The sequence below is a fragment of the Pelobates fuscus genome, chromosome 2 (assembly GCF_036172605.1).
Source record: "Pelobates fuscus isolate aPelFus1 chromosome 2, aPelFus1.pri, whole genome shotgun sequence".
NCBI classification, from domain to species: domain Eukaryota; kingdom Metazoa; phylum Chordata; class Amphibia; order Anura; family Pelobatidae; genus Pelobates; species Pelobates fuscus.
The window spans coordinates 172,380,759-172,404,720 of NC_086318.1; the positions used below are offsets into that span (position 1 = coordinate 172,380,759).

General features: G+C 42.5%; 1 protein-coding gene across 2 annotated transcripts in view; it reads left to right on the top strand.

Moving 5' to 3' along the window:
* Window positions 1-244: 244 nt before the first annotated feature.
* LOC134586975 (isoaspartyl peptidase/L-asparaginase-like) overlaps window positions 245-23,962 on the top strand; it is a 100,238-nt gene continuing 76,520 nt past the window's right edge. The window contains exon 1 of one of the 2 annotated variants that reach the window (XM_063442961.1): window positions 245-368. The gene's annotated coding sequence lies outside the window, so the exon portion shown is untranslated. Of the gene's footprint in view, window positions 369-6,307; window positions 6,360-23,962 lie in introns of those variants that run through there. The other variant, XM_063442962.1, reaches the window with a different exon arrangement.

Consider the following 23,962-nt stretch of genomic DNA (forward strand, 5'->3'; position numbering starts at 1 on the left):
TTCCATAGAGATAGATCTATCTATATAAAATACACATTTTGAGGGGGGTGACAGAGACTTTAAAATAAACCACCCAAGACCTATTGTTTTTCCCCATTCCAGAATTGCTGTCTACTATGTCAATGCTAGAAATGCTAGCAATGCAGAATAAGTTAAGATATAATGTATAGCTAATTATTAACTTGAACTTACTGCATTTGTGGAAGGCATATACCATAGTTTGTCTTTTATATGTGGGGCTGACTTTTCAGATCCTTGAGGCACAGAAGCAATTACAAACATTTTTCCTGTACTGGACAAAGTTGCTAATTCTAGCTGTCTTTTCAAGGACTGTGAAGAATCAACATTGTTTCCTTTTTAAACTACAGGTAAGTTTGGCGACTTCAAGCAGAGTTAACACATAGAGTGTATTTTTATAGTTAATAATGTTAACTAGTTAGTTACAAGTTAATTTATTTAAAGTTAAGAGGAGAGTAAACTTTTAGCTTTGGCCATTGTATATTCCAATGTTGGTTTTACACTACCTGTGGATTCTAGATGCAATCTGTAATTGAAAGGGCAGGTTGGTAGCCATTATTGGAGGTAAGATTGAGATATGGTTCTGTATTATATAATTATGTGTATTCAGTTTACCTAGTTAAGAACTGTTGAAGGGACAACTTATGCATGTTTGACATACCATAGTGCACACAGGGTATATAGTTTATGTACCTCTCCCATGTGTTTATTTTTAGATTAGGCCCCCAGAATGTGGTATTAGTCACATTCTGTGTCATCATATGTAAGTAAAGAACATGAAATCCTTCAAAATCAGAGTATGTAACGAGGCGATAGGTCTTGTGGCTGACTGATCGCATACCTCCCAACATTTCAAACTGACTGTGAAATTAGGAAATTGTTTACATTATTTGACAGGTGCCAGATTTTAGTCCATATTTCAGTCAGAAAGAAAGCTGCCAGGTGGCTGCAATCCAGGCCTGAATTATTCCAGACCCAGAGTTTAAAAATCTCATCTATTTTAGTTTGCCCAATTGCAGCTCTAGCAACCAGCAAGCATACAGTTAAAATGTGTATCACTGTGAGAGTTAATCATGTGGTGATTGGCCAGCACTTGCTAAAAATAAAAAAAAAATCATAGTGCTCTGACAGACAATTCTCACTTCATTAGAGACACTCAAAGGAGCTGATAGAGAAAGACACACACAAACTTTACACTGTTTTTGCACAGTTAGTATTAGCACTTTCTTTGCACAATATTGCATTAGCACTATTGGTATAGTGCCCTTTAACAGGTATTGTTTGCATTTTAGTCATATGCACTTATATTTTAACATACCGCACCACATCATGGCAATGGTGATCCCTGAGAGTGACCACTTACAGCAAAATAATGCAGCCTGCCATGGTGCAAAAAATGTTCCAGAATGGTTTGAGGAACATGACAAAAAGTTCAAGCTGTTTCCTTGGTCTCCAAATTCCCAAGATCTCAATCCAAGCGAGCATTTGTGTGATGTACACATATGATCCATCTGCTAATGTCTTGGTGCCAGATTCCTAGGGGCACATTCTGAGATTTTGTGCAGTTCATGTCTCGACACATCAGAGCTACCGTGGCAGCACGAGAAGGACTTACACAATACTAGGCAGGTGGTTTTAATGTTGTGGCTGATCAGTGTAGAATATTTTACAAGTAGTTGACATAAAGAATAATATTGCCAGAGACAAAAGTTAAAGAAGGCCCTGCTCAAAGAAGCTTACAATCTATAAATCTGTAATATGTGATACTTTTTTTGCATAATCCCAGAGGCATTTTCATTTGTAAATATTTAAATGGGGTCACCTTTATGAAGGTCTGTGGATTTCTAAATTTTGCATTTCATGTTTTTTATGTAAAGCAACATGGGGTTATTTAAAACTATAGTTTTCCAGTTCTTCTCTGTCTCTGGTTTAATGATATGTAGACAATAAGGAGGACCAGCACTTCTATGAAAAAGCTGTGTTTACAGCAAAAGCCTGCAGGAACTGACTATACTCACCAGATCAACTACATTAAGATTAACTACAATAATGTTAAATAAATATCAAAGGCAGGCATGTAATTCCAATGACACATAAGCAAAAAAACAAAGCAATAATATAATCAGCATATAAATATGGGTTAGCTCCTCCCCTCACAGCCAATAGGACAGGAATAAAACAAATGCCTTTAAAAGGAGTATCCTTGTAAAAGTCCCTCAGTCAGTAACAAGCTCCTACAGAATATGTAAAACCAATACTGGGCGGGTAGTTTATGCTGCCATGAATAATAGCCAGGAAAAGAAAATTATGGTAAGTATGAATACATTTTCCTCTTTCCTGGCTAATCATCGCAGCATATACATATGGGAATACCCAAGCTAACCAGGGAGGGACAGAAATGTAAATAACTGCCAATCAAATAATCAGAACAATTCAACATAGATTAGAAGATTGAACCGAGTTAAGAACTTAACGTCCATATTGCGCCACATCACTGTTTTAATGTCCAGTATGTAATGCCGGACAAACGTGTTCAAAGAGGTTCAAATGCCAACTTTACCAAAGTTTTAGCAGAGACCATTGCCATAGAAGCCCAAGATGCTGCAACTGCACTAGTGGAGAGTGCCCTGATACCCTTTGGTACAGGTAGAGAATGGCATTGATAAGCTTTCACCTTAGGCAAGATCTCTGGTGCTAAATGCAAGACCATATCCTGTTACAAATTAGTGAATGGGGGTTCATAGGACCAAGCCTGGAGTTCACTCATTCTCCTTGCTGAGGTACTACCTTCTGTGCTAACACTATGGAAGCTCAAGGTTTGAATGATGGTTTAGTCCAGGGATAGGCAACCTTTGGCTCTCCAGATGTTGTGGACTACATCCCCCATAATGCTCTTACACACATAATGCTGGCAAAGCATCATGGGAGGTGTAGTCCAAAACATCTGGAGAGCCGAAGGTTCCCCACCCCTGGTTTAGTCACAGCTTGTAAGACCAGTGGTAGGTCACATATTGGAATGAACACCCCCAACGGAGGCTTGAGTTAAATCACTGCTTACATGAAGCAAAGCACCATAGGCTCTAATGCTCAATGGGACCCATCAATATGGAAAGAGCCAATATGTGCTCCTCTAGAGTGTTATAACTTAGACCCTTTCTAGGCCGGATTGAGGAGTAATTCCAACCTCAATTCTTGAGACCAACAGACAAATGAATGTCAAGTTTAGTAATATGTAAAGTATTTATAGGACTTTAAGAGGATCTTAATGACCGTCTCAGGGATGCCTATACTTATAGAGACTCCCGCATGAACACCAGAGCTTGTGGATCTTGGTGTGTCAAGGGAACTTGTAAAAATAGGTTTGGACATATAGGAATTTACCTTGGCGGTTCCAGATTCATCTTACTCAACATAGGGATTTAGAATCTTTGTGGCCTTCCACTGTCTCCTTTTGAAAAATATGTACGTCAGATCGAAATTCCAAATTTTAGTCAGAGTATTCTATGTAAATATAACTTGCGCTATATACATGGCAATAATAATAATAGTAATAAGACACAGCTGCATAATGCACCACAGTCTAAAGACATCACAGTGTAAAAGTACCACTGTATAACAACACCACAATATAAAGGAACCATAATATAAAGGTACCACAGAATATAGGCACCCTAAAATAGCACATACAAATAAAGTAAAGGGAGCAAAATGCTCACATCCTAAGGGTTGTAGGACAGGAAAAAGACTGAGGGACCTATACAAGGATACTCCTTTTAACCCCTTAATGACCAAGGAGGTGTCAGGACCGTCATCTGCATTTTAGCGTTGCCGACCGCAGTGTGGGGAGACTACCTGCAGCCCAGACAGTCTACCCATGGCGAATTAGGACCCCTTGGGGCCATGTGATCGCTCAACAGAGCGGTCACATGGTCACAATAGGTGTCCTAGTGTCTGCCTGCAGGGGGACTGCCTGTGCTGACAGGCAGTCTCCCTGCTAGTGTAAAATAAAAATAAAAAATAAAGGTTAATGTTAATATAAAATATATAATTATATATGTGTACAGCGCAGACTGCTCAATGAGGTGAAGAAGAATCCTAGAGTGTCAGCTAAAGACTTTCAAAAGTCACTGGCAAAAGCTAACATCCCTGTTAGCGAATCTACAATATGTAAAACAAAAATGGATTTCATGGGAGGATACCACAGAGGAAGCCACTGCTGTCCAAACAAAACATTGCTGCACTTTTACAGTTTGCACAAGAATATATGTCTATATATCATATATATATATAATGTCATACTAAGTGTATTTTTATATTAATATAAAAATACACTTAGAATTAAATTACACACACATATATATATATATATATATATATATATAATAACTTTATATAAATTGTATGTATATATATATATATATATATATATATATTATAAAATACAAATAATACGTCAATTAAATTAAATTAAAAAATGTAAAAATAATAATTAAACACAATTATTGTTACACCGCAAAAGTGTAAAAAGAGGCCTGGTCGCAAATGTACAACAGTGCGAAAACAGTCCAGTCCTTAAGGGGTTAAAGGCGTTTATTTTATTCCTGTCCTATCGGCTGTAAGGGGAGGAGCTAACCCATATGTATATGCTGCCATGATTAGCCAGGAAATATATATACTTTTTTGTTCGGTTCATTAGACAATTTAGGTCATTCTGGACCTAGCATCATTTATTATGGTTTGTTTATTTATTTTTTATCTGCACACATTATAATTTCTTGGTGTATTTCTAGTTTTTCATATCACACATTCATCATAGTTACAGTTTCCAATTCTCACAATACACTTTACATATCTCAGCTCAGCATATTCATTTACCTTATACCACATAGTTTCTATTTTTATTACGTTTTCATGATTCAGCATATTAACACATATCAGTCCATTGGCATTATTAGACTTTCGTCACACTGCTTACATTCTGCATGGCATTATAACATGTGGGTTGTGCATCACAATCATTCACCCATTTCACGTTCACTTAGCACTTTTTAGACTATCCTCTACTCATGTTTCATCACATTTTTTTTGTCAGCTCCTCACACATCACATTTGTCTGTTCAACATAATCTCCATCATCACATATTTTTTGTCATACATTCAGTCTATTCAGATCATACAGATCTTTTTCGATATAATTTTCATATTTGGTTTTATTTCAAACACCACACTACATCTCACACACCTCACTTCCTTGCATTTCTTCCATTCACTCAGTTTTTCACTTCAGGTTGTTTATAGCCCTTCTTTTCATTCAGTACACAACATATTAGTCTGCTCTATTTAATTGCCGGTTTATCCGCTTATATTCAGACTGCTGTTTTCAACATTCCACATTTATACAAATTTAGACTATATATTTAGACTTTAAAACATTTTTCTCCTCCATATTTGCTCCGGTTTTCTCTTTTTTAGTTTTGCTGTTTCTAGGCAACACTGGGTGGCGGTGCTTTACGTCACTTTTCGACAGCACGCTCGACAGTCTGCGCTTTGCGGTTCTATTCACAGAGCAAATCGGACAGACAGGGTGCACTTGGTGATTGGGTAAATTTAACACCTGATATTGTATATATTTAATATTTTCACATAACATAGCATCTTGATAAAGACCGCTAGACGGTCGAAACGTTGATTTGTATGCGTTTGATTTAATATAGTATTTATTTACAAAATCCATTGAGTGCTCTCAATTTTTTCTGTATATATATATATATATATATATATATATATATATATATGAAATAAATCCACTGCCCTCACGCTTTAACTCCTTCACTGCCGGGTGCATAAGCCAGAGCTCCAACAACACAACATCTGATAGAGAATGGCTGCTCACCTGTCCTTTTTTAAACTTTATCTAATAAAAGATTTGCATTTTTAAAAGACCAGCCATTCTCTATGAGATGTTATTTATATATATATATATATATATATATATATATATATATATATATATATATATATTATATTATACTATCTTATATTTGCTTATGTGTCATTGGAATTACATGCCTGCTTTTGATATTTATGTAACATTATTGTAATTATGCACAGTTCACAGTGGACTGCATGCTCTCACAATCTTCTTACTGTGAACATGTTATGAAATAGAAAAAGAAAGCTTACAATGCATCCTGGGATATGAATGACACAATAGCACAGAGGCGGGAGATTTGAAATTCCTTGAATAGACAGCCGATTTTGCCAGATTGCTAGTCACAACAGGAAGAGTGTCTACAATTCAGTGTGCCCTTTGATCTATGAAAGAAAACTCCAGTAAATAAGTAAGTTTAAATGTTAACACTTTCACAGTCCAGTTACTCGTTCAGACAATGACTAACCATGTTTGTATCTTGTTCTCTGCACTAAACATATATTCACTAAACAGTGAATTACAGTGTACTAACAACTGTATTGCAAATGTTGTAGAAAAATGTTAGAGTTACAGAACATCTTTAATCCAGATATTTTTGTAAACTGGTTCCTTTAGCATAAATTTTGCTATTCACATTTTAACCTGCCGCAGTTCAGTGATTTGTACCTAAATGCATTTTAGCTATGACATGTAGCCCTCGTGGATTTGCAGGATCCAGTTTATGTGTGCTTACATGTGTGCTTTTGAATATCCATTGTAGTAGTGGATATACATACTTTTTATCATTTAAAAGTAGGTTGAGCTTCCAGAAAGTGTGATATTATAAGGTACGTAAAGCATGGGTGTCCACAGGGCTGGTGGAGGGGGGAGGGGGGCATTTGCCCCCCCCTGGATTTTTCAGCTTGTTCTGCTATTCTTCTTGAGAGATTGAAAATACAATGCAATACCGGTGCTGGCCAGTCTATGGAGAGAAACAGGGATAGGAAGCTACATCTTATCCCAGCTTCTCTCTGCTGACTGAAACCGCAGGGGAGCAGCACATGCAGCCAGCAGAGACAGCCTACAGATCAGGTAAGTGAGGGATGGGGGGCATCCTACAGATCAGGGAAGTGAGGCATGGGGGGCAGCCTATAGATAAGGGAAGTGAGGCATGGAGGAGCAGCCTATAGATCAGGGAAGTGAGGCATGGGGGGCAGCCTATAGATCAGGGAAGTGAGGCATGGGGGGGCAGCCTATAGATCAGGGAAGTGAGGCATGGGAGGAGCCTATAGATCAGGGAAGTGAGGCATAGGGGGGCAGCCTATAAGTCAGGGAAGTGAGGGATCGCGGGGAAGCCTATAGATCAGGCAAGTGAGGCATAGGGATGCAGCCTATAGAAGTGAGGGATGGGGGTGCAGCCTATAGATCAGGGAAGTGAGTTATGGGGGTGCAGCCTATAGATCAGGGAAGTGAGGGATGGGGGCAGCCTATAGATCAGGGAAGTGAGGGATTGGGGGCAGCCTATAGATCAGGGAAGTGAGAGATGGGGGGATTCACCTACAGATCAGGTAAGTGAGGGATGGGGCAGCCTACAGGAAGGTCAGCAAGGAGCAGGAAGGTAAAGTAAGAGAAGGAGCAGAGAGGAGAAAGAACATAAATGAGCAGGAAGAGACATCAAGGAGCAGAAAGGCGCAGCAGGGAGCTGGAAGAGACAGCAAGGAGCACAAAAGGTAAAGTAGGAGAAGAAGCACAAAGAAACAGAAATGAGCAGCAAGGAGCAGGAAGGGTCTGCAAGGAGTAGTAAGGGTCTGCAAGGAGCAGGAAGGGTCTGCAAGGAGCAGGAAGGGTCAGAAAGGAGAATGAAGGGTCAGCAAGGAGCATGAAGGGTCAGCAAGGAGCAGGAAGGGACAGAAGGAGCACAACAGTAAAGTAGGAGAAGGAACAGAAATGAGCAGGAAGGGTCAGCAATGAGCTGGAACTGGCAGGAGGAGCACAAATGTAAAGTAGAAGGAGCAGAAATTAGCAGGAAGGGTCTGCAAGGAGCAGGAAGGGGCAGTAAGGAGCAGGAATGATCTGCAAGGGGCAGCAAGGAGCAGGAAGGGTCTGCAAGGAGAAGGAAGGGACTGCAAAGAGCAGAAAGGGACAGAAGGAGTACACCCGTTAAGGAGCAGAAAGAATCAGAATGAGCACAAAGGTAAAGTAGGAGAAGGAGCAGAAAAGGGTAGCAAGGAGCAGAAAGGGTCTGCAGGGATCAGAAAGAGAAAGGAGCAGAAGGGGGAGCTGGTTCTTGCTGATTCCCTCTAGCGCTCTTGATATTTTCTGACTGATTTTGGTATTTGACTCTTGGCTCTCCTTCTGACTATTCTGCTCTCTGGTTTTCCGTATTATTGGCTTGGTTTATCTTGTGTGTCCATCTTCTGTACTCCCTTGAGCTTTTGGCTATTCCTTTTGACTATTCTCTGATGTAAGCCCGGCCATTCTAAGGTCCGGTAAACGTCGTGCTTTGGGTTACACTATGTGTAAAGGGGTCATTGTCGTGACATTACACTAGAGCCATGGACTCTGCAGGTGTCAACCCTCTTGGGCTGGTACCTGATAACCGGTTTGAGGAGCTGGACCATCGCATGGACCAGATCGCTATAGCCGTACAGACCTTACTAGCCCGTACTGCTCATCTCCAACCGGAGGATCAAGTCCCTGCCCATAGACCCCAGGAACAGCCTATGGAAATGGTTGCAGCAGGTATTTCCAATCATGCTACATCCCCTCTTCGTTATGGGGGTGATCCTAAGGGATGTCGAGGCTTCTTAAACCAAGTCAGTATTAACTTCGAACTTCATCCTAGAGTGTATCCTACTGATAGGGCGAGAATTGACTATATAATCACCTTGTTAGTAGATAGATCGTTAGTTTGGGCTAATCCCTTATGGGAGAACGACAATCCGATAGTCTTTAACTATGCAGAATTTGTCGCAGCTTTTAGGAGGACTTTTGAACCTCCAGGGAGAAGAACTAACGCTGCTAAGACCTTGTTACGTATGAGACAGGGTTCTCGTTCCCTAGTCGACTATGCTCTAGAATTCCGTACTCATGCTGCCGAAGTTAGATGGAATGAGCAGGCATTTGTGGATGTGTTCATGAATGGACTCTCTGATAAGCTCTTAGATGAGGTCGCTACCAGGGATTTACCGAATGTGCTGGAGGAATTAATAACATATCTAGCCCACATTGATGAGCGTCTGCGGCATAGGCAAAATACCAGGGATAGACCTAGATGGGTGCCGGAATGCCTGGCATTAACTTTCCCTTCATCTGAGACAACAGCAGTCACTCCCCCTATGCAATTGGGAGTTACGCATTTGTCTGAGACTGAAAAACAATACATTTGAAGGGAAGGACTATGCCTATATTGTGGCAAAAAATGACATTCTCGCTTAACCTGTCTTAGCAGGCCTGAAAACTCCAGCACCTAAGCCCTCAAGGAGGACAGGCCTTGGGTGTAGTGTGTATGTCCTCCTTAAAAGACAAGAAAGATCTTAGGCTTCTTCTACCAGTGGTTATTGAATGGGAAGAAAATAAGGTACCTACCATTTCGTTGATAGATTCTGGGGCAGCCGAGAATTTTGTTGATCGCAAATTCGGTCAGAAACATGCTCTCCCATTTCTAAATAGATCTTCACCCTTGACCATTGAGGCCATAGATGGTAGACCACTGTCAATTCCTTTTATCACTCAAGAAAATAATCCAGTGGTATTGACCGTAGGTTCCTTGCATAGGGAGGTTATAACCCTGTAACAAATCACCTCTCCCACCTTTCCTGTTATCCTTGGTTTTCCTTGGCTCTCCAAGCATAATCCTTTAACCCCTTAAGGACACATGACATGTGTGACATGTCATGATTCCCTTTTATTCCAGAAGTTTGGTCCTTAAGGGGATAATAGACTGGGAGAGAAAATAAATCTTAAAATGGGGTGATTCTTGTCTGTAGGTTTGCTCAATGTTCCTACTATGGAGCCATTGACCACCTAGATACCCAAACAGTACTTGAACCTTAAAGGAGTCTTTGAGCCACGGGAGGCAGAAAAGTTACCTCCGCATCATTCATATGACTGCTTCATTGATTTGTTACCCAGTACTATGACCCCTAGAGGTACCGTATATCCCCTCTCTGTGGCTGAGAATAAAGTATTAGAAGAGTACATCACAGAGAACTTAAGAAAACGGTTTATCACTAAGTCTTCCTCCCCAGCTGGCGCTGGTTTTTTCTTTGTCTCCAAAATGGAGGGAGATTTAAGACCCTGTATTGACTACCGAGGGTTAAACAAAATTACGATATGTAACGCTTATCCTCTACCATTAACAACTGAACTTTTTGACAGGTTGAAGGGGGCAACCATATTCACTAAGTTGGATTTGCGGGGAGCATGCAATCTAGTCAGAATCAAGAAAGGGCATGAATGGAAGACTGCTTTTAATACTCGCTATGGGCACTACGAGTATCGGGTTATGCCTTTTGGCTTATGTAACGCTCCTACAGTCTTTCAAGACTTCATAAACGATGTTCTAGGAGAATATTTACAGATGTTTGTAATAGTCTATTTAGACAATATATTGATCTACTCTAAGAGCATTAACCCCTTAAGGACACATGATGGAAATATTCCGTTATGATTCAGTTTTATTCCAGAAGTTGTGTCCTTAAGGGGTTAAGGAACACCATAAGCATGTCAGGTTAGTTCTTTCTAAACTATTAAAAAACCAGCTATATTATAAATTAGAGAAATGTCTGTTTGACAAAGACGAAGTACATTTCCTGGGTTATATAATTTCAGGGTCTGACTTTCAAATGGAACCAAAAAAGCTGGAGGCAATCCTACACTGGCCCTTACCCATTGGACTCAAAGCTATCCAACGTTTCCTGGGATTTGCAAATTATTACAGGAAATTCATCAAGGGTTTTTCCTCCATCACCTCCCCTATTACCGCCATGACAAAAAAGGGTAAGAATTATATGGAGTGGAGTCTCGAGGCTGAGCAAGCTTTTAAAGAGATTAAAAAAGGCTTTTTCTTCAGCGCCAGTATTGAGACATCCAGATCCTTCACGTCCATTTCTGTTAGAGGTAGATGCATCAGAGACTAGTATCGGGGCTGTATTATCTCAGACCTTCTGATGATCAACCTCTGCACCACTGTAGATTTTTTTCTAAGAAATTAACAGAAACAGAAAAAAGATATGATATTTGGGATAGGAAATTGTTGGTGTCAGGGTACCTGAAGTCTCTACCTCGGAGGAGGTTAGACTTTCAGACGGCCGTCCTCTCAGGGGGGCTGACTCACCCAATCCTCACAGCTCTCATAGCCGTTTACACGCCGGCCGCGATAGCCCCGCCTCCTTTTATGACGCGGCGCTCAGGAGCCGACGTCATGACGGCAATCACGTCCCGACCTGTCAATCTAGTTCCGAACAACGAATCAGGGCTCGGCAGGGGCGGAGTCATCAATTAAAGAGCCAAGGTATAAAATAGGGATGTGTGTAATGGTTCATTGCCCTGTTGTGGTTCTAGCTTGTCTGGTCACTCAGTGCTCTTATTACTATTTGTCTTTTTTGTTCTGACTCGGCTTGTATTTTCGTTCCTGCTTACCTCTCGTGTCCTTTGACCTCGGCTCGTCTCTCGCTTACCTGTTCTCTCGTTCCCTCGACCTCGGCTTGTCTCTGACCATTCTTTGCTTTCTCCTTATGTTAGTCCGGCCATTCTAAGGTCCGGTATACGTACCTAGCTCCTGTTTGTATTCTGCGTGTTGGATCCCTGTCCCAATCCTGACATTACGACAGGGCCAATGGATCCTGCAGGTACAAACGCTCAGATTGGTTCTCCTGACTCGAGATTTGAAGCCATGGACCATAGAATGGACCAGATGGCTCTGGCGCTGCAAGCATTGCTATCCCATCCTAGTAATCAATCAGAGGAGATGCGTACACCATCCATCTCTCTTGTTAATACAGGCCTAGAGGTAGCCACAGTGGGAGCCTCTTCCCGTGTTACTTCCCCTTTACGCTATGGCGGTTCTCCGGATACCTGTCGAGGTTTCCTAAACCAGATAGGGATTCATTTTGAATTACAACCCCGCGCCTACCCTACAGACAGGGTGAAGGTTGGATTCATAATCTCGTTACTCATTGACAAAGCTCTTAGATGGGCTAACCCTCTGTGGGAAAATGATAATCCGTTAGTCTATAATTATAATGCATTTGTCGCTACTTTTAGGAGGACTTTTGACCCTCCAGGAAGAAAGGCCAATGCAGCTAGACTACTATTACGTCTTAGACAGTGTTAGAGTTCAGATCCTTGGCGGCAGAGGTCAAGTGGAATGAACAGGCCTATATGGACGTATTTCTGAACGGATTATCAGATGAGATCCTAGACGAGGTTGCCACAAGAGATCTTCCTGAAAATTTGGAAGAATTAATTTCATTTATTTCTCGAATAGATGAACGCATGAGACAGAGGCAGAACACTCGAGATAGAACTCATAGACCTTCCTTAAGACTAGCTCCCGCATTTCAGAATTCTGAATCTACAACTCTAGCTCTCCCAGAACCTATGCAAATAGGTAACACTCGTCTCTCAGAAAGTGAAAGACAATACAGGAGAAGGGAGGGTCTGTGTATGTATTGTGGAGTAAGAGGTCACCTACGCCTAAATTGCCCTAACCGTCCGGGAAACGCTCGCACCTAAGTTTCTCAAGAGGACAGGCCTGTTACCTGTTTCTTTAGCTTGGGAATGCTATGGCATTGATAGATTCCGGAGCAGCTGAAAGCTTTATTGACCAAGCCTTTTACCACTCTATCCCATCTCAGCTAAGGGATACACCCTTGGCCGTTGAGGCCATAGATGGTAGACCATTATCAGACCCTGTTATTTTTCGTGAGACTATACCAGTTAAGTTAACCATTGGTATTTTACACGAGGAGGGAATATCCCTCATGCTTATCTCATCTCCTTCAGTTCCAATAGTCTTGGGGTATCCCTGGCTTAAGAAGCATAACCCTATTATTGATTGGGAACAAGGTGAGATAGTCTCCTGGGGTCAGGGTTGCCAGAGAGGTTGTTTACAGAAAATCTCACCGGTTTGCGTAGTTGACGCACCAAGTAACTCTAACCAGTCCACAGATTTACGGATACCATCTCAGCACCTGGATTTAAAGGCAGTCTTTGATAAAAAGAGGTCTGATACTTTACCCCCACACAGGTCCTTTGACTGTAAGATTAGACTCCTGCCTGGTACTATGCCTCCGAGGGGTACAGTATATCCTCTATCCACTAAGGAGAACTTAGTCTTAGAGGAGTACATACGGGAGAATCTAGACAAGGGATTTATTAGGAGATCCTCTCCTCCAGCCGGGGCCGGTTTCTTTTTTGTAGATAAGAAAGATGGCACTCTACGGCCTTGCATTGATTATCGGGCTTGAATAAGATAACGATCAGAAATGCTTATCCTATTCCCTTGTTTACTGAGCTATTTGATCGTCTGAAAGGCTCCAAGATTTTTACCAAGTTAGATCTGAGGGGAGCTTATAACTTGGTGAGAATTCAGCAGGGAGACGAATGGAAAACGGCTTTCAATACCCGGTATGGCCACTATGAGTATATGGTAATGCCCTTCGGGCTTTGCAATGCTCCTGCTGTATTCCAGGACCTAATTAATGAGGTTCTTAGGGAATTTCAACATGAATGTGTTATAGTTTATTTGGATGATATACTAATACACTCTTGAGAGCCTGAGACTCACCACAAACAAGTCAGAAGGGTATTGCGCAAACTTCTACAACATGGTTTGTACTGCAAATTGGAGAAGTGTAGCTTTGACCAATCTCAGATAAACTTTCTTGGTTACGTTATTTCTGGAGACGGGTTTAGGATGGACCCGATTAAACTCCAATCAATTTTAGATTGGCCATTGCCCAAGGGACTCAAGGCCATTCAGAGGTTTATCGGATTCTCCAATTATTATAGGCGCTTCATTAAACGGTACTCTTCTATTATTGCTCCTATTACCAATATGACTAGACAGGGTGCTGATACCAAGACCTGGTCTCCTGAGGCGCTTGTTGCTTTCAGAACACTCAAGGAACAGTTTGCCTCAGCACCGATATTAGTTCATCCTGACACCTCTTTGCCTTTTTTTACTCGAGGTAGACGCCTCAGAGACAGGTATAGGCACTATCTTGTCCCAAAGGCTAGGTTTGAATAAACCGCTGCACCCATGTGGTTTTTTTTCCAAGAAATTGTCTGGGCCTGAAAGCAGATATGATATTGGTGACAGGGAACTATTAGCGGTCATTATGGCTTTAAAGGAGTGGAGACATTTGTTGGAAGGGACTTTACACCCGGTTACTATTTTGACGGATCACAAGAATTTGTCCTATATAGGGGAAGCCAAGCGCTTGTCCACCAGGCAGGCTCGTTGGTCTTTGTTCCTTACTCATTTCAACTACGTGCTCACTTATAGACCTGGTTCTAAGAACTCTAAGGCTGATGCATTGTCCCGCCAACATGAACCTTCTACTATGTCTGATATGTTTTTTTCTTCTGTAGTTCCCAAGTGTAATATTGTTGCCAACACGAGCATCAAGATTCACTCCCCGTTGCTTGCTGAGATCAAGAAAGTACAGCATCTGGCTCCCAGACTTGTTCCTGGGGATCGGTACTTCGTTCCTCCTGAACTCCAACTGGAACTGATGCAGTGTTTTCATAACAGTAGATTTGCCGGACACCCTGGCATACACAAGTCGTGTTCTCTGATTTCTAAAGATTTCTGGTGGCCTTCGTTACGTAAGGATGTTAAGGACTTCGTCGGGGCATGTGATGTCTGTATGAGGACTAAACAAGCTCATACGCTTCCATGTGGGCTTTTGCACCCCCTAGAAATTCCCGAGAAACCATGGTCTTGTTTGGCTATGGACTTCATTGTCGATTTGCCTGTTTCTAAAAAACATACTGTTATCCTCACGGTGATTGACAGGTTTACTAAAATGGCTCATTTTGTACCCCTGCCTAAATTGCCCTCTTCTCCCGAATTGGCTGAGATTTTCGCGAGGGAGATTTTTCGTTTACATGGTATTCCTTCTGAAATTGTTTCTGATAGAGGGTCCCAATTTGTTTCCCGGTTTTGGAGGTCCTTCTGTTCTCAATTTGGCATCAAATTGAATTTTTCTTCTGCCTATCATCCCCAGTCCAACGGAGCTGCCGAACGCACCAACCAAAAGGTTGAACAATTTTTGCGTTGTTTTGTTTCTGAACACCAGGACGATTGGGTCGGTCTGATTCCTTGGGCGGAGTTTGCGCACAACAATCTCGTTTGCGATTCTACTCGTTCTAGCCCTTTTTTCATGAATTATGGCTTTCATCCTTCCGTTCTTCCGTCGGTTTCCCCTTCCCAAGGGATACCGTCGGTTGATGTTCATGTTGTCAATCTGAGGAAGTTGTGGGATCAGACTCGACGAATTCTTCTTCATAATTCCACAGTGTCCAAACGACACGCTGACAAACGCAGACGGGTGGCTCCGGTTTTTTCCCCGGGTGATAGGGTATGGTTGAGTACCAGAAACATCCGCTTGAAGGTTCCTTCCATGAAATTTGCTCCTCTTTACATAGGTCCTTACAGGGTTCTGTCTCGTATAAACCCGGTTGCATATCGTCTGGCTCTTCCGCCTGCCCTGCGCATCCCCAACTCCTTTCATGTTTCCTTATTGAAACCTTTGGTTTGTAACAGGTTTTCCTCCGCTGTGTCCTCCCCTCGTTCTGTCCAGGTTGAGGGTCAGGAGTAGTATGAAGTCAAGTCCATTCTCGATTCTAGGGTTTCTCGGGGGAGGGTGCAATATCTTGTTGACTGGAAAGGTTATGGTCCTGAGGAAAGGTCTTGGGTGGTCCGGGAAGATGTGCATGCCCCTCGTCTCCTCAGGGCATTTCATGCTCGTATTCCGTCTCGCCCCGGTTTCTGAGAGGGGGGGTACTGTCAGGGTACCTGAAGTCTCTACCTCGGAGGAGGTTAGACTTTCAGATGGCCGTCTCAGGGGGGCTGACTCACCCAATCCTCACAGCTCTCATTGCCGTTTACACGCCGGCCGCGATAGCCCCACCTCCTTTTATGACGCGGCGCTCAGGAGCCGACGTCATGACGGCTATCACGTCCCGACCTGTCAATCTAGTTCCGAACAACGAATCAGGGCTCGGCAGGGGCGGAGTCATCAATTAAAGAGCCAAGGTATAAAATAGGGATGTGTGTAATGGTTCATTGCCCTGTCGTGGTTCTAGCTTGTCTGGTCACTCAGTGCTCTTATTACTGTTTGTCTTTTTGGTTCTGACTCGGCTTGTATTTTCGTTCCTGCTTACCTCTCGTGTCCTTTGACCTCGGCTCGTCTCTCGCTTACCTGTTCTCTCGTTCCCTCGACCTCGGCTTGTCTCTGACCATTCTTTGCTTTCTCCTTACGTTAGTCCGGCCAATTCTAAGGTCCGGTATATGTACCTAGCTCCTGTTTGTATTCTGCGTGTTGGATCCCTGTCCCGATCCTGACAGTTGGCTATTATTTCAGCTCTTAAAGAATGGCATCATTTATTAGAAGGGTCATCTGTTCCTGTTACCATTCTCACTGACCATAGAAACCTTTCCTATTTCTGAGAGGCTAAAAGAATGTCAGACAGGCAGATTCAATGGTCTTTGTTTTTAACATGCTTTAATTACCTTGAAACATGTAATCAAAGAATACTAAGGCTGATGCCCTATTCTGCCAATATGAACATCAATCACCCCCCTAAACCCAATTGTCCTCCATAATCCCAGCCGATCACATAGTAGCCACTGTTCATGTCAAAATCTCTTCTGGGTTGATGGAGGAACTATTCAGATTCCAGGATCATACCTCCTTGACTGTTCCTCAGGGGAAATTATACGTGCCTTTGACGTATAGAAAAAAGGTCTTATCTCTTGTACACGACTCCAAATTAGCAGGTCATCCCGGTATTCATAAAACTGAATCGCTACTGGAAAAACTATTCTGGTGGCCTTCATACAAGAAGGATGTTCGTGAATTCGTTCTTGCCTGTACTATCTGTTCCTCTATTAAATCATCTAAAGGTTGTCCTTTTGGTCTTCTCATGCCATTACCTATTCCCGATAAACCATGGTCGAGTATTACCATGGATTTTGTAGTCGACCTACCTCTTTCAAAGAATCACAGTGTGATATTGACTATTATAGACAGATTCTCTAAAATGACCCATCTGGTCCCGCTAATCAAATTACCATTTTCCTCCGAACTGGCCTCTTTGTTTATAAGGGAGGTGGCACGTTTACATGGTATACCTCAAGATATTATTTCCGACAGAAGTCCGCAATTCGTTTCACGGTTCTGGAGGGTGTTTTGTAACCATTTAGGGATCAATCTAAATCTGTCTTACCATCCCCAATCGAACGGGGTTACGGAAAAGATGAATCAATCCCTTGAGCAATACATCCGCTGTTTCACTTCCATTCATCAAGACGATTGGGTGGAGTTACTTCCGTGGGCTGAATTTGCCCATAATAATCTGGTGCATGAATCTACTCAACACAGTCCCTTTTTTGTCAATTATGGTTTTGACCCTATAACTCTTCCGAGTTCTTTTTCATCTACTGGAGTGGCAAGTGTTGACAGCACTATCAATGATAGGAAAGAGACTTGGTTAGGGGTTAAACATATTTTGATTCAAAAGGCCAATGTACAAAAAAGTAGTGTGGATAGACATCAAAGGGATGCTCCTGTATTCGTAGCAGGGGACAAAGTATGGTTGAGCACTCATAATATAAAATTGAAAGTCCCTTCTATGAAGTTTGCTCCACGTTTTATAGGTCCTTTCCAAATACTCAGACGCATTAATCCAGTCTGTTATAGCCTATGCTTGCCGACTGCCATGAAGATACCTAATTCCTTCCATGTTTCCCTCCTCAAACCTTTAGTATGTAATCGTTATACTCAAAAATCCTCGAAACCTCCTACTGCACTCGTAGAGGACCAAAACTAATACGAAGTGCAGTCCATTTTAGATTCCCGTGTTTCTAGGGGGAAACTACAATATCTTATAGATTGGAAGGGTTGCGGTCCCGAGGAACGTTCATGGGTGGATGCCTCTGATGTTCACGGCGTCCTCTGCTCACACTTCCGGGAGGCGGCACAGTCTTACTGACGCTGGCCGCTCGCAACACGACCATTTTTATGACGCAGGGCATGCGCGCCGACGTCAACAAAATAGTGCAGCCTAAATTTCAACGTGACCATGCTCCCGGACCTTTTGGGGGCATGGTTTTAAAGCTAAAGATCCCACACTATAGAAGGCGCCCCTGTCATTTGTTCAGAGCCCTAGTGTGGTTCTTGTTGATTCCCTCTAGCGCTCTTGATATTTTCTGACTGATTTTGGTATTTGACTATTGGCTCTCCTTCTGACTATTCTACTCCCTGGTTTCCCGTATTATTGGCTTGGTTTATCTTGTGTGTCTTCTGTACTCCCTTGACCTTTTGGCTATTCCCTTTGACTATTCTCTGACGTAAGCCCGGCCATTCTAAGGTCCGGTAAACGTCTTCCTCTGGGTTACACTCTGTGTGAAGGGGTCACTGTCGTGACAGGCAGGGCCGGCGCTTCCTATAAGTCGAACTAGGCAGCCGCCTAGCGCCCCCATAGCCGGCCCTTTAAATGCTGCAGCCGCCTGAGCGCTCTATAGAGGGCTGCCGCACTGCCTCACCTCCCCTCCCCTGTAGCGTGGACGAGCTCCTCTCCGGTCCGCGACCCGACCACTTAGTGTGCACTTCCTGTCAGTCCGGCCGGTACAGGAAACAGAAACTCCTGTACCGCGGACCGGAGAGGAGCTCTGCCACGCTACAGGGGAGGTAAGGTTAGGAGGAGAACTGGGGGAGGGGGTTATGAAGAACTGGGGGAGGGGAGGGGGGTTAAGAAGAAGAGGGAAGGTGGGGGAGTAAGAAGAAGACAAGTGGAGGGGGGAGTAAGAAGGGGGAGGGGAGTAAGAAGTGGGAAGGGGAGTTAGAAGAGGGGTGGGGGAGTAAGAAGAGTGGTGGGGGAGTAAGAAGAGGGGTGGGGGGAGTAAGAAGAAGAGGAGCAGCTGTGGAGTGAGGGGGAGAAAGTGGGGGCGGTAGAACCCAGGAGGGAATCGCTGGAACGCACAGTGTGAGGGCCGGCCGGGGAAACCCCAGGGAAAACCCCAGGATTGTGTAACAGGGTAGAGAAAAAATCCAAAACCCCTCAACAGGAAGCAGGGAACCCACCCCACAGACAGCCCAGCAAAAGCCACATATACAGTTTACAAGTAAACATAGCAAATAACACAGCAAGTAAGTACTATGCAAAAAACAACCCAGAGCAGAGACAACTCTGAGTTGGTGAGTGCTCACCTGGAGGCAGCGGCAAAGAAAGAAGAAGTGGGAGGGTCTGCCTAAGTGGTTTTATACTGCTGTTATTTTGTTCTGATTGGTTGTTTTGAAAAGTTATGTTTACTATTTCTTACTGCTGGAGGTTTCAGTAAAGGAGGTAAAACAATAATTTGCCACCTGTCTTTAATAAAATTTAGATTATTCCCTCACCGAGGCTAGAATAATCCCTAATTGTTTTGAAATGTGTGTCACATTTTGAGTCATATCTTGACAACTCTTTTACTAAAGTAAGGCAATCTTTCTCATTTTACCATCTAAATGCATCTATCAATCATTTCAGATCTCTAATGGCCCATAAGAGTACGTTCAGCACTGAGACTATTGCTGTTTTGTTTTTTTCCTAACACATTTTATAATTCATGCATGCCTTCAAAATGTTCCTTTTGTAAAGTAACATTATATTTTATATTATTCTTTATCTATTATCATTTGGGTGTTGATAAAGGGCTCTCCCTTATTACAGTCAATATGCTGCTAAATTCTACACTAATGCTTCTTCTGTAATTACTTTAAATTCAAAGTATTCTTCTGCTGGGAAATATATCTAAATGCAAAAATATTAGTAGGTAAAATATGCATTGCCAACATGTGTAACTTATTTCTGTAAATAAGACATTTATAAAAAAAAAATCTTGAAAATAAAGAATAATAAAAAAATAAAAAAGCATCTAGCTTTTGTCACAATAGTTTTCATAAAAGGGAATGTAATATCAAGCAGTTTTTCAAATGTATATTTTAATAATTTACTTGTCCCACAATATATAACATTTTAATTTAAATAAAGTAAAACAAAATACGCAAATAATAAAAGCATTACTTTGCAAAACCATTTTTATTATTTAACATTTCATCTCAACAAAAGCATGTATAATTTTTTTAGACTTGAATATGCTTTAGGAAAGAAAATCTTGGTCATAAATCCTCACTAACCTACACTTACACCCAGGGCCGGCCTTAGGGGTGTGCAAGCTGTGCGGCCGCACAGGGCGCCATGGAGCAAGGGGTACAATGCGGCCGAAACAGCTCACACATGGCCTCATAACAGGTATGCATGGGGGAGCTAGAGCAGGTACGTGGGTGGAGGATTTCATTATTAACTACCCGGGTCTATGGAAAAAATAATGAGAGGCAGAGCTTATCGCAAGGCTGATGCGCAGCTAACATGGCATCGGGGGTGGGGTTTAAAGCCAAGGAGTAACTGTAACTGTGTGTCTGTCTGCCTGTGTGTGTGAATGTTTGCCTCTGTATGTGTGTGAGAGTGTTTGCCTGTGTGTGCCTCTGTGTGTGACTGTGACTGTCTGCCTGTTAGTGAGTGAGTGTGTGATGTGAGTGTGACTGCCTGTTTGACTGTCTGTGTGTGTGTGTGTGTGTGAGACTGTCTGTGACTTTCTGCCTGTTACTGAGTGTGTGTGTGTCTGTCTGTAACTGTGTGTGACTGTTTGCCTGTAACTATGCGTGACTGTCTGCCTGTGTGTGACTGAAACTTTGCGTGTGTGACTATCTGCCTGTAAATTTGTGTGTGTGTGTGTGTGTGACTGCCTGTAACTCTGTCTGTGTGTCTGTCTGCCTGTGTGTGACTGAAACTGTGCGTGTGTGACTATCTGCCTGTAAATTTGTGTGTGTGACTGCCTGTAACTATGTCTGTCTGCCTGTGTGTGTGTGCCTGCATCTGTGTGTGTGTGTGTGTGTGTGTGTGTGTGTGTGTGTGTGTGTGTGTGACTGTCTGCCTGTAACTGAATGTGTGGCTGCCTGTAACTGAGCATGTGTGACTGTCTGTCTGTAACTGTGTGTGTGTGTCAGTGTGACTGTCTGCTTGTAACTGAGCATGTGTGACTGTCTGCCTGTGTGTGAGATACTTAGTCTGCCCCTCTGTAATACATGGGAGGCAGTCTGGCACCTCTGGCCTGCACTTCTGCTGGCTGCAGATCACAAGTAACGGTTTGTGTGTGTGTGAGACTGTTTGCCTGTGTGTGTGACTGCCACGGTGTGTGTGTGTGTGACTGTCTGCCTGTTACTGAGTGAGTGTGTGTGACTGTCTGCCTGTAACTGTCTGTGTGAGTGTGACTGCCAATGTAACAGTCTGCCTGTGTGTGTGACTGTTTGCCTGGAACTGAGTGTGTGTGACTGTTTGCCTGTAACTGTGCATGAGTCTGTGACTGTTTGCCTGTGTGTGACTGAAACTTTTCCTGTTTGTGTGATTGCAACTGTCTGTGTGACTATGTGCCGTTAACTGAGAGTGTGTGTGTGACTGTCTGTAACTGTGTGTGTGTGTGTCTGTCTGTAACTCTGTCTGTGTGTCTGCCTGTAACTGAGCATGTGTGACTGTCTAATTGTAACTGTGTGTGTGACTGTTTGCCTGTAACTAAGCGTATGTGACTGTCTACTTGTAACTGAGCATGTGTGACTGTCTGCTTGTAACTGAGCATGTGTGGCGCCTCTGGCTTGCACTTCTGTAAGTAGGTTTGTGTGACTGTTTGACTGTGTGTGTGACTGTTTGCCTGTAACTGAGGAGTTTGGCAACTTTGGCTTGCACTTCTGCTGGCTGCAGACCATAAGTAGCTGTCTACCGAGCTCCAGCCAATCAGTGCATTGCTGTGGATTACCACAGGAAAGCTCTGACACTGTAAATGCCTGAGCTAACGAGGCAGTTATTCATAGTCTGCACCCAGCGAAGGGACAGATCCCAGCACACTGGAACACCAGAGATCAGCATTGCCTCTCTCACTGCAAGGTAACAGCCGAGAAGAGAGAACGAATATTTGTTTTTAAATTATTATTAATGTAATTAATCCCCTATACAAACACACATACATGGATAAAGGTGCATGACTGGGGAGGGGGCGCTGTGAACATTTTTCACACAGGGCATCTAATGGCCTAAGGTTGGCCCTGCTTACACCCCAGGAAAGAATGCATTTGCCAGGAGCCCATTTCAACCATGTAAATCTGCAATTGTCCAGAACAGCCATCCCCTTACACATACTAAAATAAGCTTCAGTCAATACCATTCCTACAGCAAGGGAGGGGGAAGAGTGAATGACATCTGCCTTGTATTTGCTCTTAGCATTCTTGAGATTACTACATAACATTGTACATATCTTTATTATACCTTAATGGGTTAACTGTACTTACTCCATGCAGGCATTCTTTTTACATTCTTTTGTATTCTAGTGAGCCTTACTGCAACTGTGCCATCCATTTTATATATCTTTATTTGTCAGGTCAACTGTATGTGAAAAAAAATATGTTTGCCTTTATACTATTTTTTGTGACCATGTATGAAATGTGACAAGGTTAAATTCATGTGACAAGGAAATTCTAAACATTCTACAGCTTTTCATTCCTCTACTATGTCCATGTTTACCCCCCATGTACAGGTTGTATAGGGTTTTGGAAAGTTACAGGATCAAATATAGGGTTTTCTCTTTTCAGTTTATGCACACAAAAAATTGTCAGTTTGGCTACTTTGCCTATGAGACCATATTGCAGCCCAGGAATGAAAATCAACCCCATCATAGAACACCATTTGCACCAAGTAGACAACCCAGGGTATTCAAAATGGGGTATGTCCAGTCTTTTTTAGTAGGCACTTAGTCACAAACCCTGGCCAAATTTATCATTCATATTTGCTTTTTTGCAATTTTCACACTTGATAATATCATCGTCGTGATATGTTTTACTGTTTTGAAACACTCATATTTGTGTCCAGCGAAATCTTCCAAGTACAACAGGTTTCAAGTATAGTGCTTGGAAATTACATTTTCTGGACTTTCTGTCTGGGTTGTCAGTCAGGCCCCACAAATTGTAATTAAAAAAATCAATTACTTATGTAAAAATACTACAGCAATATACATATATAATTAAAATATAAATGTTTCATTTTTTTATATAGATAGAGATAAAAGCTAAGTTATTTTTTCACCATACTTTTTTGAAGTCCCTATGTATATATATATATAGATAGATATATTTTTTGAGTAAAAATGTGGAATAGTGGTTGAAGGAAAATATATAAAAATATATATATATGCTTTGCTAAACAGCAGCCAGAGGATTTTCAGTAAAATGTCCCAGGGAGAGATGTTAAACACGGTATGGGTCCCTGAGGCAGAGCATTTGTAGAGCAGGGTGGGCCAGTGCTCCAACAGCACTAGTTGCTCTGTAACAGACCAGAACTTGGATTTCACGTAAGAGTTCCAGAGATGTGAACTAATTGACACTCACCTGTAGCAGGTCAATTAGCAGGCTGGCCTTTAAAAGAAGAGATCAGCCTGCGGCGGAGAGAGGGAGAAAAAGCCAGCTAGGATAGCTGAAGGAGAGAGAACAATTGTGTTTATTGGAAATCTATTTTGTTTTCTTGGAAAATGGTAAGTGGGAAAGTGTCAGGGTGGCGGTCCGGTGCCCGGAACCCAGACAGTGTCCAGGCGGCGGAGCATGGACCGGGACCCATAATGCCTGATGATAAGTGGGAGTCTTCAGTGTGGAGGTGGATTAGCAGGGTCTGGTGCAGGGTAACCGCACGCCCCCTGGTGTTGAGCACCAGCGTTTGTGC